General features: G+C 42.7%; 1 non-coding gene across 1 annotated transcript; it reads right to left on the bottom strand.

The window, feature by feature from the left end:
• Positions 1–1710: 1710 nt before the first annotated feature.
• LOC124970847 (small nucleolar RNA SNORA43) lies at positions 1711–1846 on the bottom strand. Its single transcript, XR_007106218.1, has one exon. It is a non-coding gene; the product is annotated as a small nucleolar RNA SNORA43 (small nucleolar RNA).
• Positions 1847–12397: the final 10551 nt, after the last annotated feature.

Raw genomic sequence — 12397 nt, 5'->3', positions numbered from 1 at the left:
TTTTATTTTGAGACAAGTTCTCATTAAGTTTCTGAGGCTGTCCTTAGCTTCCTGAGTTGCTGGGATTACAGGTGGGTACCACCCCCACTTGGCCCCCTTTAGCATTTCCTGTAGAGCAACTCTAGTGAAAACAGATCTTTCATCTTCTGTTTATCTGGGAACATGTTAATTTCTTCATCACTTTTGAAGGATACCTTTGCTGAAAAGAGCATCCTTGGTTGACAGACTCTTTTGTTTGTTTAGCATGTTGACTATATAAGCCCACTACTTTCTATTTCCAAAATTTGTAATGAAAAATCTATGGATAAGGATATCGTACATCCCTTGTATGTGACAAGTCACTTCTCTTGCTGCTTTTAAGATTCTGTGTCTTTGACTTTTTAAAATTTTTTTTAGTTATAGATGGACACAATATCTTTATTTTATCTATTCATTTCATGTGGTGCTGAGGATCAAACCCAGTGCCTCACATGTACTAGGTAAGCACTCTACCACTAAGCCTTTGACTTTTGAATATCTAGTAATATTTAGGTGTATGTTTCTTTGAGTTTATTCTACTTGAAGTTTATTGAACTTCTTGGATATTTCTATTTATGTCTTTCATCAAACTTGGGAAGTTTTCCATCATCATTCCTTCAAAGAATCTCTCTGCACTTTTTCTCTCTGTTCTGTTTCAGGAACTCCTAAAATGTCTGTTGGTCTCCTTGATGATGAGTCCCTTAGACTCTGCTTACTTTTCTTCAATCCTTTTTATTTTTCTTTCTCAGGCTAAGTAATTTCAAGTGCACTATATTCAAATTTGCTGATTCTTTCTTCTGTGTGCTCAAATCTGTCTTTGTATTCCTCCAATGAATTTTTCATTTCAGTTGAATCCAAGAATTGAGACCACATCTCACACCCGAACTCCACATTTAACTTCACGTGATCTTTTGCAAGTACGTGAGTTTGGTGATCAGCAAGAAGGCCTCAGGACACCTACCCCTCTAGCCTACCCATTGGATAACATGTCAGGAACTCCGTGTGGGCAAACAAATTGGTGACAAGAAGAGCCTGAGGAACTGAAAAGCACCTTATTACCAGGCAATTAGGATCAGATTGTATCATCTGGCCCACTGTGAGAAGGTACACACTCCTCTGGGAATACTCATCAACCACCTATGTACGCCACACCTAAATCAGCTTCCTAGCAAGATGGACTTTGGACAGGAGTCCTCCATCTTTCTGTCCAGTCACCTTTCCACATGGTCATCTTCCTTGCCTCAACAGCTTGTCTCTTGACTTAATTGACCTGTCATGCAGCACACGACTGGACTTGTGTCCAATAACACAATCATTGTGATTTTTCAGCTCCTGAATTTCTTTTTCATTTCAGTTTGTTTTCTGTCTCTTTGTTAACATATCTATTTTGTCTGCACATTATATTTTTTACTTTCTCCACATCTTCCTTTAGTTATTTGAGCTATTTCAGAGAGTTGTTTTGAACTCCTTGTCTAGTAGTAGGCATATCATCTGGACTGTGTGAGGGACAGTTTCTGATATTTTACATCCCTCCCCAACAAATGGGCCATAACTTCCTGTTTCTTTATATAACTAGTGATTTTTTTTGTTGAAAACTGAACTTTTATTCTAATAATATGGTAATTCTGGAAGTCAGATTCTTCCCCTGCCCCAGGGTTGCTGTTTATTGTTTCTTGCTATTTGTTTTCTAAGAAGTATTAGGCTATAAATCATTCTTAGTGCTCACTAGTCTGAATACTAAGCACAGAAATAGCTGCTTCCTCTTTGTCTTGGTGTCACAGGCATAGCAAAGCAGCCACATCTGTTGTGTTGGCTGTTCTAGTTCAGCATCTGCAGGGCAGCTGTTTTGTTTTGTTTCATTTTTAATTATTGTAGGTAATCTCCATGCCAAGGATCAGCCTGAGGTGTAACTTTAAAGTCTTAGGGCTTCACTAACCCTCCTTTACTTTTATCTGGGCATGCATGGTGATTTTCTAATCTTCCCCATATATGTGGTGACTTTTGAATGTCTTAAGTCTTTCATGTCCAGTTCACAAAAGGGGAAAAGAAGAAAAATGAAAAGAAAAAAAATATCCTGGCACTTTAAATCCTCTGGAAATGCTTAAGCCAGTGAGGAATGGGTTTGAACAATGGCATGTGTGTGTGTGTTTGTGTGTGTGTGTAAAAATGGTCACCCACCTCAGATCAAAAGTGGCAATCAGGGGCTGGGGGTGGAGCTCAGGGGTAGAACACTTGCCTGGCATGCATGAGACCCTGATTCCATCTCCAGCACCACACACCTACACAAATATGACAATTTTAAAAAATGTGACAATTACTCATCAGAATGCAGTTCCCCCATATTTGGAGAATGGGGCTCTGATGTGCTACATGCATGCTGCTGCAGAACCTGGGCATAAGTGCCTGCCAGAGAACTGGATGGTGGCTGCTAAGAGCTGAAATTGATCACAATTCACCATCCAAACCTTCCCCTTGAAACCAGTGGGATATCCAGTTGGGGTCCAGGTTCTTGACATCCTGGACAAAGAATTGAGCCAGACACACAAAAGTAACAGGCAGAGCATGGATTTCTTCAAAGGGAAATGAACACTCCATGAAACAGAGCAGAGCAGAGCCGGCCAAGCAAGACTGGCTCAAGACAAGTCTTCTTTCACATGCGGAGCTGTGCCTTGGTCCCCTCCCTGCACACACCTGATTGGAGACCCTGCCCCATTTGTTCCCATTGGTTACTTTATCTTTGCCTAATTAGGAGGCAGTTTCCATTGGTTGATTTTCACCTGATTAGAATACAGAACCTGTGGTGGGAATTGCCACAGTAATGGACTTATTGTAAACAGGGACACTTTGATTCATCTCCTCAGACTCCAGCCGACATTTTTCTGGTACCCTGCCTTTGCCATCCCCAAACTCCCATTTCACCCAGAAGTTGCAAACTTTCCATAGACTCCAGAGTTCCAAAATAGGTTGGGGGACTGATTCTTGATGCTTCTTGTTATCTTCCTCTCCCTCTTTCAACTTTCGGAAGGAGTTTGGAAGGATTCGTGGTAATTCTTCAGTGTTTAGTAGAATTCAGAATGAGGTCATCTGGTCTGGACTTTTATTTATGGAAGTTTAGTTTTGTTTTGTTTATAATGCAAATTGAACTCAGGGGTGCCTGAACACTAAGTTACATCCCTAGTTCTTTTTATTTTCTATTTTGAGACGAAGTTTTGCTATACCGCCCAGATTGGCCTCAAACTTGTGATCCTCCTGCCTCAGCCTCCTGAGTTGAGATTACAGGCATGCATCACAGTTCCTGGCATTGTGGGAAATCTTAATTACTAATTCAATGTTTGCACTTCTTACGGATCTATGCAGATGTTGTATTCATGAGTTAATTTCAGTATTTTGAATCACCCTAGGAATTTTTCCATTTCATTTAGGTCATCTAATTTGTTGGCATACAACTGTTCATGGTATTCCCTTATACTTCTTTTCTTTCTGTGATGTCAGTCATGTGTCTTCTCTTTTGTACCTGTGTGTATGTGAGTCTTTTCTGTTTCTTTCTTGGTTCATTTAGATTTGTCAACTTTGTGGCATTTTCAAAGAATCCACTTGTGTTGCTTTTTCATTGTTACATTCATTTATGCTCACAGTTTACTATTTTCTTCTTCTGCTTTCTTTAGATTTAGTCTCCTTTTGATTGGGAAGCTTAGTTTATTGTTTTGAGGCATTTCTTCTTTTTTAATATGTGTTCATAAATTCCTAAGAACTGCTGTAGCTGATTTCTGAATATTTTTGTTTTCATTCATCTCAAAGCGTCACCGGCTCAGTGGCTTCGTGTCCACTCCATCAGAGAATCAGAGGAACAACTAGGAGGGGAAGAGTCTTTCCTGGGGGCTTCTGCTCCAGCAAGGAGGCAGCCCTGACGGAGGGCATCAGTGTGGTTCAAACTAGAGATGCATGTGCACGGCTGCTCCGGTTTCTGCAGGCTGGGCAGGAGCTGGCCTGATGCCACCCCATGCAGAGGTGAGCCTGTGCCCTTCCTCCTTCCTCGCCACGCCACACACAGCAGGTCTCAGGACCTGCTTTTCACTCTGCTAACAAAGGTTAAGTGTGGGCACTTCAGTGACTGTTGTATGCGTTGTCTGCCCCCTGCCACCTGGGCTGCTCCTTATCATCTGGGAAAGTCCCTATTATTATTTTAAGAATAGGGCTAACTATTGTCCTGTGACCTTGCCTTGTCTAGCTCTGGCTTCTTGATATGGTCTCAGAAAGCTGAGATGACTTCCCAACATCCTGGTGTGTTAATTCCATAGCCTCGAAGACTGGTCCATTTTTTAGCTCCCAATTTTCTCTCATATCCATCCATCAGTTCTCTAGGATTGAGAGTAGCTTGCCCGTCTCATTCCCCCTTTGATTTTTTTTTTTTTTTTTTGGTTGTCCATGGACCTTTATTTTACTCACTTACTTATATGCAGCGCTGAGGATCGAACCCAGTGCCTCACACATGCTAGGCAAGCGCTCTGCCACTGAGCCACGACCCCAGCCCCTCCCCCTTTAATTTTAAGGGGTCCTGTTTTTCATCATGGAGGATTCCCTGTTTTAAAAGCACTTTCTAATTCTTCCATTGACTCACTGGTTATTTAGAAATGTGTTAATTTCCACATATTTGTGAATTTTCTGCATTTTTTCTCTACTAGTTTTCTTTTTTTTTTTTTCTTTTGCTTTTAGATTTTGAGGCAGGGTCTTGCTGAGTTGCTTAGGGCTTCACGCTTTGCTGAGGCTGGCCTGGAGCTTGCAATCCTCCTGCACAGTACAACCCACCATGCCGGGCTCTCCCTCTCCTTGATGCCTAAGATGATTCTGTTGTATGGTTTCTGTTCTTAAGACCTGTTTCGTGGTTAATGTATGTCCTATCACAGAGAATGTTCCAGTGTTCCAGGTGTACTTGAGAAGAATGTATCTGTTGTTGGGTGGGGAGTTCTGTGGTTGCCTGTTCAGTCTGCTTGGTTTGTAGGGCTGTCCAAGTCTTCTGTTTCCCTGTGGCCCTTCTATTCAACTATTCTCTGCATTATTGATAGTGTCCCGGGTGTGGTTGTGCACAACTGTAATCCCAGCAACTTGGGAGACTGAGGCAGGAGGGTCACAAATTTGAGGACAGCTTCAGCAACTTAGCGAGACCCTGTCTCAAAATTAAAATAGGGCTGGAGATGTAGTTCCATGGTAAAATGCCCCAAATGCCCCTGGGTTCATCCTCAGTATATAAAAAAAAAAAAAAAACCAAAGCAACCAAACGACAAACAAAACAAAACAGAACAACAGCAGCAACAAAACAACAGTGGTGTACTGAAGTCTTCAGCCATCACCTGGGTGGTCCATACCTCTCTTAAATTCTACTGGACGGTCTGAGCCTCGCTGGGCAAGGCTGGGAGAGCTGCCAGGAAAGCAGAGGCCCTGTCGCTACTTCTGTGAGATAATAGCGCCCCCTGGGGAAGTAAAGTTGGTCCAGAGCATGAAAAGACTGGATTCCAGGGAGGACAGGAAGAGCAAATGTTCCTTTCTACTCTAGAACTGGAGGGTGTTTGCTAATGCGGCCTGGATCCGAGGCCAGGAAGGGCCCTGGGAGGGGACCGATCTTATTTTGCAACAGTGTCTGCGCCGTCCTGCCGTCGCTTTCCTCTCATCTCTTCTGACTGCAGGCTTCCTCTGGTCCCTTGAGAGTAAAGCCTTGTCCCCAGGCGTGCTTGGGGTCCTGGTCATGGCCTAGCACAGAAGGGGCACAGTGATGGGTACTAAATGAATGGTGTTCGCTGGATCTCTCGGGTGACGAGGGCCAACTCAGAAGCTCAGTGAATTGTGGCTCCACAGTGTTTGACATTTAGTAACTGCAATGAGAGCAGAGTTCAAGTGGATTCCGGGGCCCAATCTGGCCAGCAAGTTTTGTTTGTCCTATATGGTATTGACTTGTTTGTTTTAAAGTAAATCCATTAGGATTAGAGTTCACAATAAAACCTAAATTCCCGCTTCTGCTTCAATTCAGCCGTGGTAGCGCTGTGCTCAGGAGCTGCTTCCCGTCCGAGGAGAGCCCTCTCCAGTGTGTCACATCCTCTCCACTCCATGGTGCATGCTTTTCTTTTTGCCAGCACTGGGAATCCAACCCCGGGCCTCATATGTGTGAGGCAAGCACTTTACCACAGAACTGTCCCAGATCTTTTTATTTTCTGAGACAGGGTCTCACGAAGTGGCCCAGTTTGGCCTTGAACTTTTGATCCACCTGCCTCGGCCTCCTCAGTAGCTGGGATGACAAGTTTGTGCCATCACGCCCAGTTTCACTCAACCTTTTTGAGCCTTGTTTTCCCCCTTTTAAAAATGGGTTTGGCCTGGGGAGTGAAGCTCCGTGGTAGAGTGCTTCCCTAATCTTTGGGATTTGACCTCCCAGCAAGCACCCCCCCCAAAAAAGACAAAGAAACAAAAGAGCTTTATTGAGAAAAGACATATGACGGAAACAGCCCAAATGTCCATCAGTGAATGGTTGATAAATTGTGGTATATCCATACATTGGAACATTAGGCAGTCATAAAATGATTGAAGTACTGGTACATGCTGTGACGTGGATGAATCTCTGCAACATGCTAAATGAAGAGTCAGATGGAAAACGTCACTGTTACAGCATTCCATTTACATGAAACACCCAGAATACATTGATCTATGAGACAGGAAGCAGACTGGTGGTTGCCAGAGGCTGAGGGAAGCTGCTTAACGAGTAAGGAAGGGGTTTCGCCCTGAAATGATGTGTTTTAAAACTAGTCAGGGGGCGCAACTGCACAGCAGTGTGAATATACTGAACACCACTGAATTGTTTTGAAGTGGTTATTTTGATATTTCACCTCAATATTTTAAATAAGAAAAGACTGGATAATTCCAATTAAAGGCATAAAGGAGCCTGAGGTCCTGGAAGGCAAGTGACTCACAGGGCAGGTCAGTGAAGGAGGACCCACTTCCTCAGGTGTGGCACAGGACAACCTGCGCATCATGGGTTACACTCTCTCCTCTGGTCCGGGGCCTGGCACACAGAAGGGGCTTTGCAAACGTTTATGGATGCGGATGGTGTTAGGATCGCCATGTAATCACCTTTTCACGAGGGCTTCCACCTTGGTGCTGCACATTGCCTGCTCCTTCTGGAGATTCAGTGACGCACAACTGCCAACACTAAGCCTGCCATACACCTTGGACTGGGCTCTGGGCAACGCATGTTGTCTCATTTATTTTTCTCCTTTTATTTTTGAGTTCAGGGAGTTGAACCCAGGGCTGCTTTACCACTGAGCTACATCCCCTGTTCTTTCTGTTCTTTGAGACGAGGTCTTGCACAGTTGCTGAGGCTGGCGTTGATCTTGCAACCTCCTGCCTCAGCCTCCCGGTTGCTGGGATTACAGGAGCGCAACCCTGTGCCTGGCAGTATATTTGTTTTTAAACTACTGGCAATTCCGTCTTAACCACTAATATTTTCCAAATTTCCTACATAAAGGAAGTGTTTTTTGTAGTCAGAAAATGAAGATTTTTCTTTGAAATGTCACTTGGGAGCTCACACATCTGGACTGAATGTCCCTTTAATCACATTCCTGAAGGCCATGCCTAAAGCCAGGTAGGGGCTTGACACTTGCTAGCTAATCCCTTAGTTTTTTCTTTCTCTGACAGACGACTCAAACCCTGTCATTTTTATAGTGAAGGCTTGGAATGTGTGGCTGCTCTCAACCTTAAAGCCACCACTTGATTTTGGGCTGTGGCTGAATTTGACTCTTAGGCTGAGCTGTGTCAAGCCCAGGGTTGGAAACCTTGTCCTGATTGCTTTCTTGGGGAAAACCAGGCTTTGTCCAGGAGTTGGCAGAGCTTCCTAGAGAGGTACCCATAATTTGTGAGGAAAAGGACATATTGGGACTTTCTTCCTACACTAGTAGTGGAGAGGGGTTTAGGGTCAGGCTGGGAGTCAAAAGACTTTGGGAAAAATCACTTCCTCTCTGTATTTTAATTTCCTCATCTGGCAAACATGGGAAGCTTGACTTCATCGTGAAAGTCCCTTGAAGCTCCAGCATCACATGTTCTTTTTATATTTATAGTTGTGTGACCTTAAGCAAGTAAAATTCCCTGATGGTCATGAAAACAAGCGTCTAACTTATATCCAGTCATTAATAGGGTTTTTGTTTTTTGAGATGTGTTCTCGCTATGGTGCCCAGACTTGCTTTGAACTCATGGGCTCGAGTGATCCTCTCACCTCAGCCTCCTGTGTAGCTGGAAATACATGTTGTCACTGCACCTGGCTAACATCTCCTTCTTAAGCTGCTTTTTATAATTCATACTATCAAGGACCATAAGTCTTAGGTGTCGGTGATGTAGTCATTGACCTGAAGAAACTGAAGTTCAAGAGAGCCAGTCAGATCACACAGGCACGCAAATGGTGGAAGAGGAACCAAAACCAGATTCTGGCCCTGCAGCTCCCACACCGTGATCCACAGGGTTGTCTTCACCTCAGGAAAGGGAAAACATGGGTGTCCGGGATGCTCTAAACCTCTCTCTCAACATCTCTGTTCATGTGGCAGCTGGACGTTGAACTTTTTTAGCAAAGTGTGAAACTGCTTTCCAAAGCAGTCGTACCATCTTACACTCACCACGTGTAGGAAAGCCTAGCTCCTCCACGTCATCGCCAACACCTGGTATGGACTGCTGTTTACATCTCTAGTGGGTGTGGCGTGGTATCGCGCTGTGGTTTCAGTTGGCATTTCCCTAATAACTAATGGGGTGGAACCTCCTACAGTGCTTACTGGCGACCAAAAAATCTTTCAAGTATTTTAAGCATTTAATTTTTTTTAATTACTAAATCTTGCTTCTTTATATACTCTGCATACAAGTACTTTGTCAGCTATGACTTGCAAATTTCTCCCAGCCTATAGCTTTTCATCCCACATAAGTGTCTTCTGAAGATTAATCCTTAATTTTAAAGAGGTCCAATTTGTTTTTTAGGATCATTATTTTGGCATTACAGCTAATACATCTTTGCTTAAATTCAGTCACAGAGACTTCCTAAGTTGTCTTCTAATAGTTTTATAATTTTAATTTTTATACTTAAATCTTTGATCCATTATTTAAAAAATGTTTTTAGTTGTAGGTGGACACAATACCTTTATATTTTTATGTGGTGCTGAGGATTGAACCCAGTGCCTCATACATGCTAGGCAAGTGCTCTACCACTGAGCTACAACCCCAGACCCCTGATCCATTATTTTATTATGACGAAATACACATAACACTTAGTTTACTATTTATTTATTTTTTCTTAAGATGGGGGTCTAACATGTTGCCCAGGATGGTCTTGAACTTCTGGGCTTAAGTAATCCTTCCACTTCAGCCTCCCAAGTGCTGAGACTACAGAAACACACCACCATGACTGGCTTATTTTAACAATTTTTAAGCACACAATTGTAGCATTAAGTACATTTATAATGATGTATAAACATCACCACTATTTCCAACACTTCCCATCACCCAAAACAGAAACTCTGCAACAACTAAGCAACAATTCCCCATTTCCCCTGCCCCTGGGTAAACCTATTTTTCACCTGATTTCCCTCTTTTAGATTAACTCATAAGTGAAATCATACAATATTGCCCCTTTCCATCTGGCTAATTCACTTAGCATGTTTTGAAGGTTCATCCATGTTATGTCACATATTAGAATTTTCCAGGGGCTAGGGTGCTTGCCTTGCAAGCACAAGGCCCTGGGTTTGATCCCCAGCACCACTAAAAAAAAAAAAAAAAAAAGATTTTCCTTTTCAAGTTGTCTACCACATTTTATTTATTCTTTACTCTGTTGATAGACTTGGGTAGCCACCTTCTTGTTACTATGAATAATTCCATCCTGAGGAGCTGGGCACGGTGGTGCACACCAGTAATCCCAGTGGCTCAGGAGGCTAAGGCAGGAGAATTGAGAGTTCAAAGCCTCAGCAATTTAGCGAGGCCTGAGGCAACTCAGTGAGACCCTGTCTCTAAATAAAATACTAAAAAGGGCTGGAATGTGGCTCAGTGGTCAAGTGCCCCTGGGTTCAATTCCAGTACAAAAAAAAAAAAAAAAAAAGAAACCAAAACCAAAAAAACCTGCTATGAACATTGTTGTATAAGTAACAATTTGAGCCTGCTTTAAATTCTTTTGGGGGTATCCCTAAAGAATAAAATTATCTGAGTCATATAATTGTACAGCTTCTTTGGAGAAATGCATTCTAGTCCTTTGTCTATTGTTAAGTAGGGTTGTCTCTTTTAAGCTCTTTATTTTCTGGATTCATCCTTTTTCTTTTTTGGGGTGGGGGTACCGGGGATTGAACTCAGGGGCACTCGACAACTGAGCCACATCCCAGCCCTGTTTTGTATTTTACTTAGAGACAGGGTCTCACTGAGTTGCTCTAGTGCCTTGCTTACACTGAGGCTGGCTTTGAACTCATGATCCTCCTGCCTCAGCCTCCAGAGCCACTGGGATTACAAGTGTACGCCAGGGAGCCCAGCTTGGAGTCATCTTTTATCAAATGTATTTTAGCAAGATTTCTTCCTGCCCTGTGGGTCACCTTTTCACTGTTTAGTTGCCTTACCTTTGCATCCTGCAACTTTTCTGATTCTTTCCTCTTCCTTTCTAACTGGGTACCTTTCTTTTTCTTGTCTAATTACTCTGGCTTAAACCTCTGGTACAAGTTGAACAGCAATGGTCAAAGCTGACATACTGTCTCATTCTTGATTTTAGCGGGAAAGCTTTCAGTCTTTCGCCATTGAGTATACGAGCTATGAATTCTTCCTAAGTGCCCTATGTCATGTTAAGAATGTTCCTTTCTATTCCCACTTTTATTTTTATCATGAAAGGGCACTGGGTAGGAGCTGTGGTGTGTGCCTATAATCCCAGCAACTCAGAATGCTGAGGCAGGAGAATCAAACTCAAGGCCTCAGCCTCAGTAATTTAGCAAGACCCTAACAACTTAGTGAAACTGTTTCAAAATAAAGGGCTGGGGATGTAGTTCAGTGGTAAAGCACCCCAGGGTTCAATTACCAGTAACAAATGACGGGGAAAAAAAAAAAAGGATTTTTATCAAAAACCTTTTTTGTTTTTGCATAAGTTTAATTGGGTTTCTCCTTTGTTTTATTAATGTGTGTTTACACTGATCTCATGTTAAGCCTCTCTTGTATCCCTGGGATAAATAAAATTTGGTCATGCTGCCCAGTTCTTTGATGTGATGATGAATTTAGTTTGCTACTTTTGTTGATAACCTGCTGAGAACCATCTTTCCCAGTTTCAAGTGTATTTATATTTCAGAGTACTGTTAAAATAGATTTGTGTTCCAAGCATTTTGAATACTGGCTCTAGGTTCTGTTAAAATCTCTTGGTAAACTGGGTACAGTGGTGCATACCTGTAATCCCAGCAGTTTGGGAGGCTGAGGTGGGAGGATTGCAAATTTGAGGCCAGCTCTCAGCAACTCAACAAGGCCCTAAGCTAAGCGACTTAGTGAGAACCTCAAAAAGGTGGGGGGGGCTAGGACGTGGCCCAGTGGTTAAGTGCCCTTGGGTACAATCCCTGGTATCAAAAAATAATAAAATAAAAAGGTTGGGGATATAGCTCAGTGGTACAGTACCTCTGGGTTCAATCCAGTTTAAAAAAAAAAAAAAAATCTCTTGGTAAATATTTCAGCAGTCAATTGACCTCTGGGCCAGGTCAGAGTCAGCTGTTTAGAAGTTTTAGTTGCCCGTGCCCTTGCTGGAGTTGGGCCCATCCTTAGGCCACACTAGGAATAGAAAAACAAAATAGCGATTGCCTATTTCTTCAGGCCTGTGTCCTCTTTCCTGGTTCCTCTAAAGTTTTAGCTTCCAGAGCAACATTGCTACATAGCTTTATAATTGTTGCCTGCCCTTGGTGGGAAAAAAGTGAAAAAAGGAAAAAGAAACGGGATCTCCTACCAGACTCTCCAGCTCTCAAGCTCCTTTTCCTGGTCCTATGCCAGATTCAAGATGGGTTTTTCTTTCGGGGTTTTTGCAGCCTGACCTCAGAAGCCACAAAACAAGAAAATACCAAAAAACTCACCCTGTATGGCTTGCTTCTTGAATTTTTGAATTTCCCCCCAATATGCCTACTTTTACTTTGCAGAGTTCTCAGGGTCTCCTTTGAATTTGTTTTTCCCTCTCATTTCTCTCATCAGTGGAAAAGTGAGCTTAAATCTTGACTAGCACTAAAGCTGGGAGACAACTTTTCTTGAACTCACATTGGAAGGTTTTGAGAATTCTCGAGTATGATCTTGTTTCCACAAAACTGCTCTTGCAGTTGGATCTGTGCAAACTCACCTGGAGAAGTTAACTTTGAGAACTCTTGAATCT

Source organism: Sciurus carolinensis, chromosome 18 (assembly GCF_902686445.1).
Source record: "Sciurus carolinensis chromosome 18, mSciCar1.2, whole genome shotgun sequence".
Taxonomy (NCBI): domain Eukaryota; kingdom Metazoa; phylum Chordata; class Mammalia; order Rodentia; family Sciuridae; genus Sciurus; species Sciurus carolinensis.
This window is presented reverse-complemented; position numbering and strand designations above follow the sequence as displayed.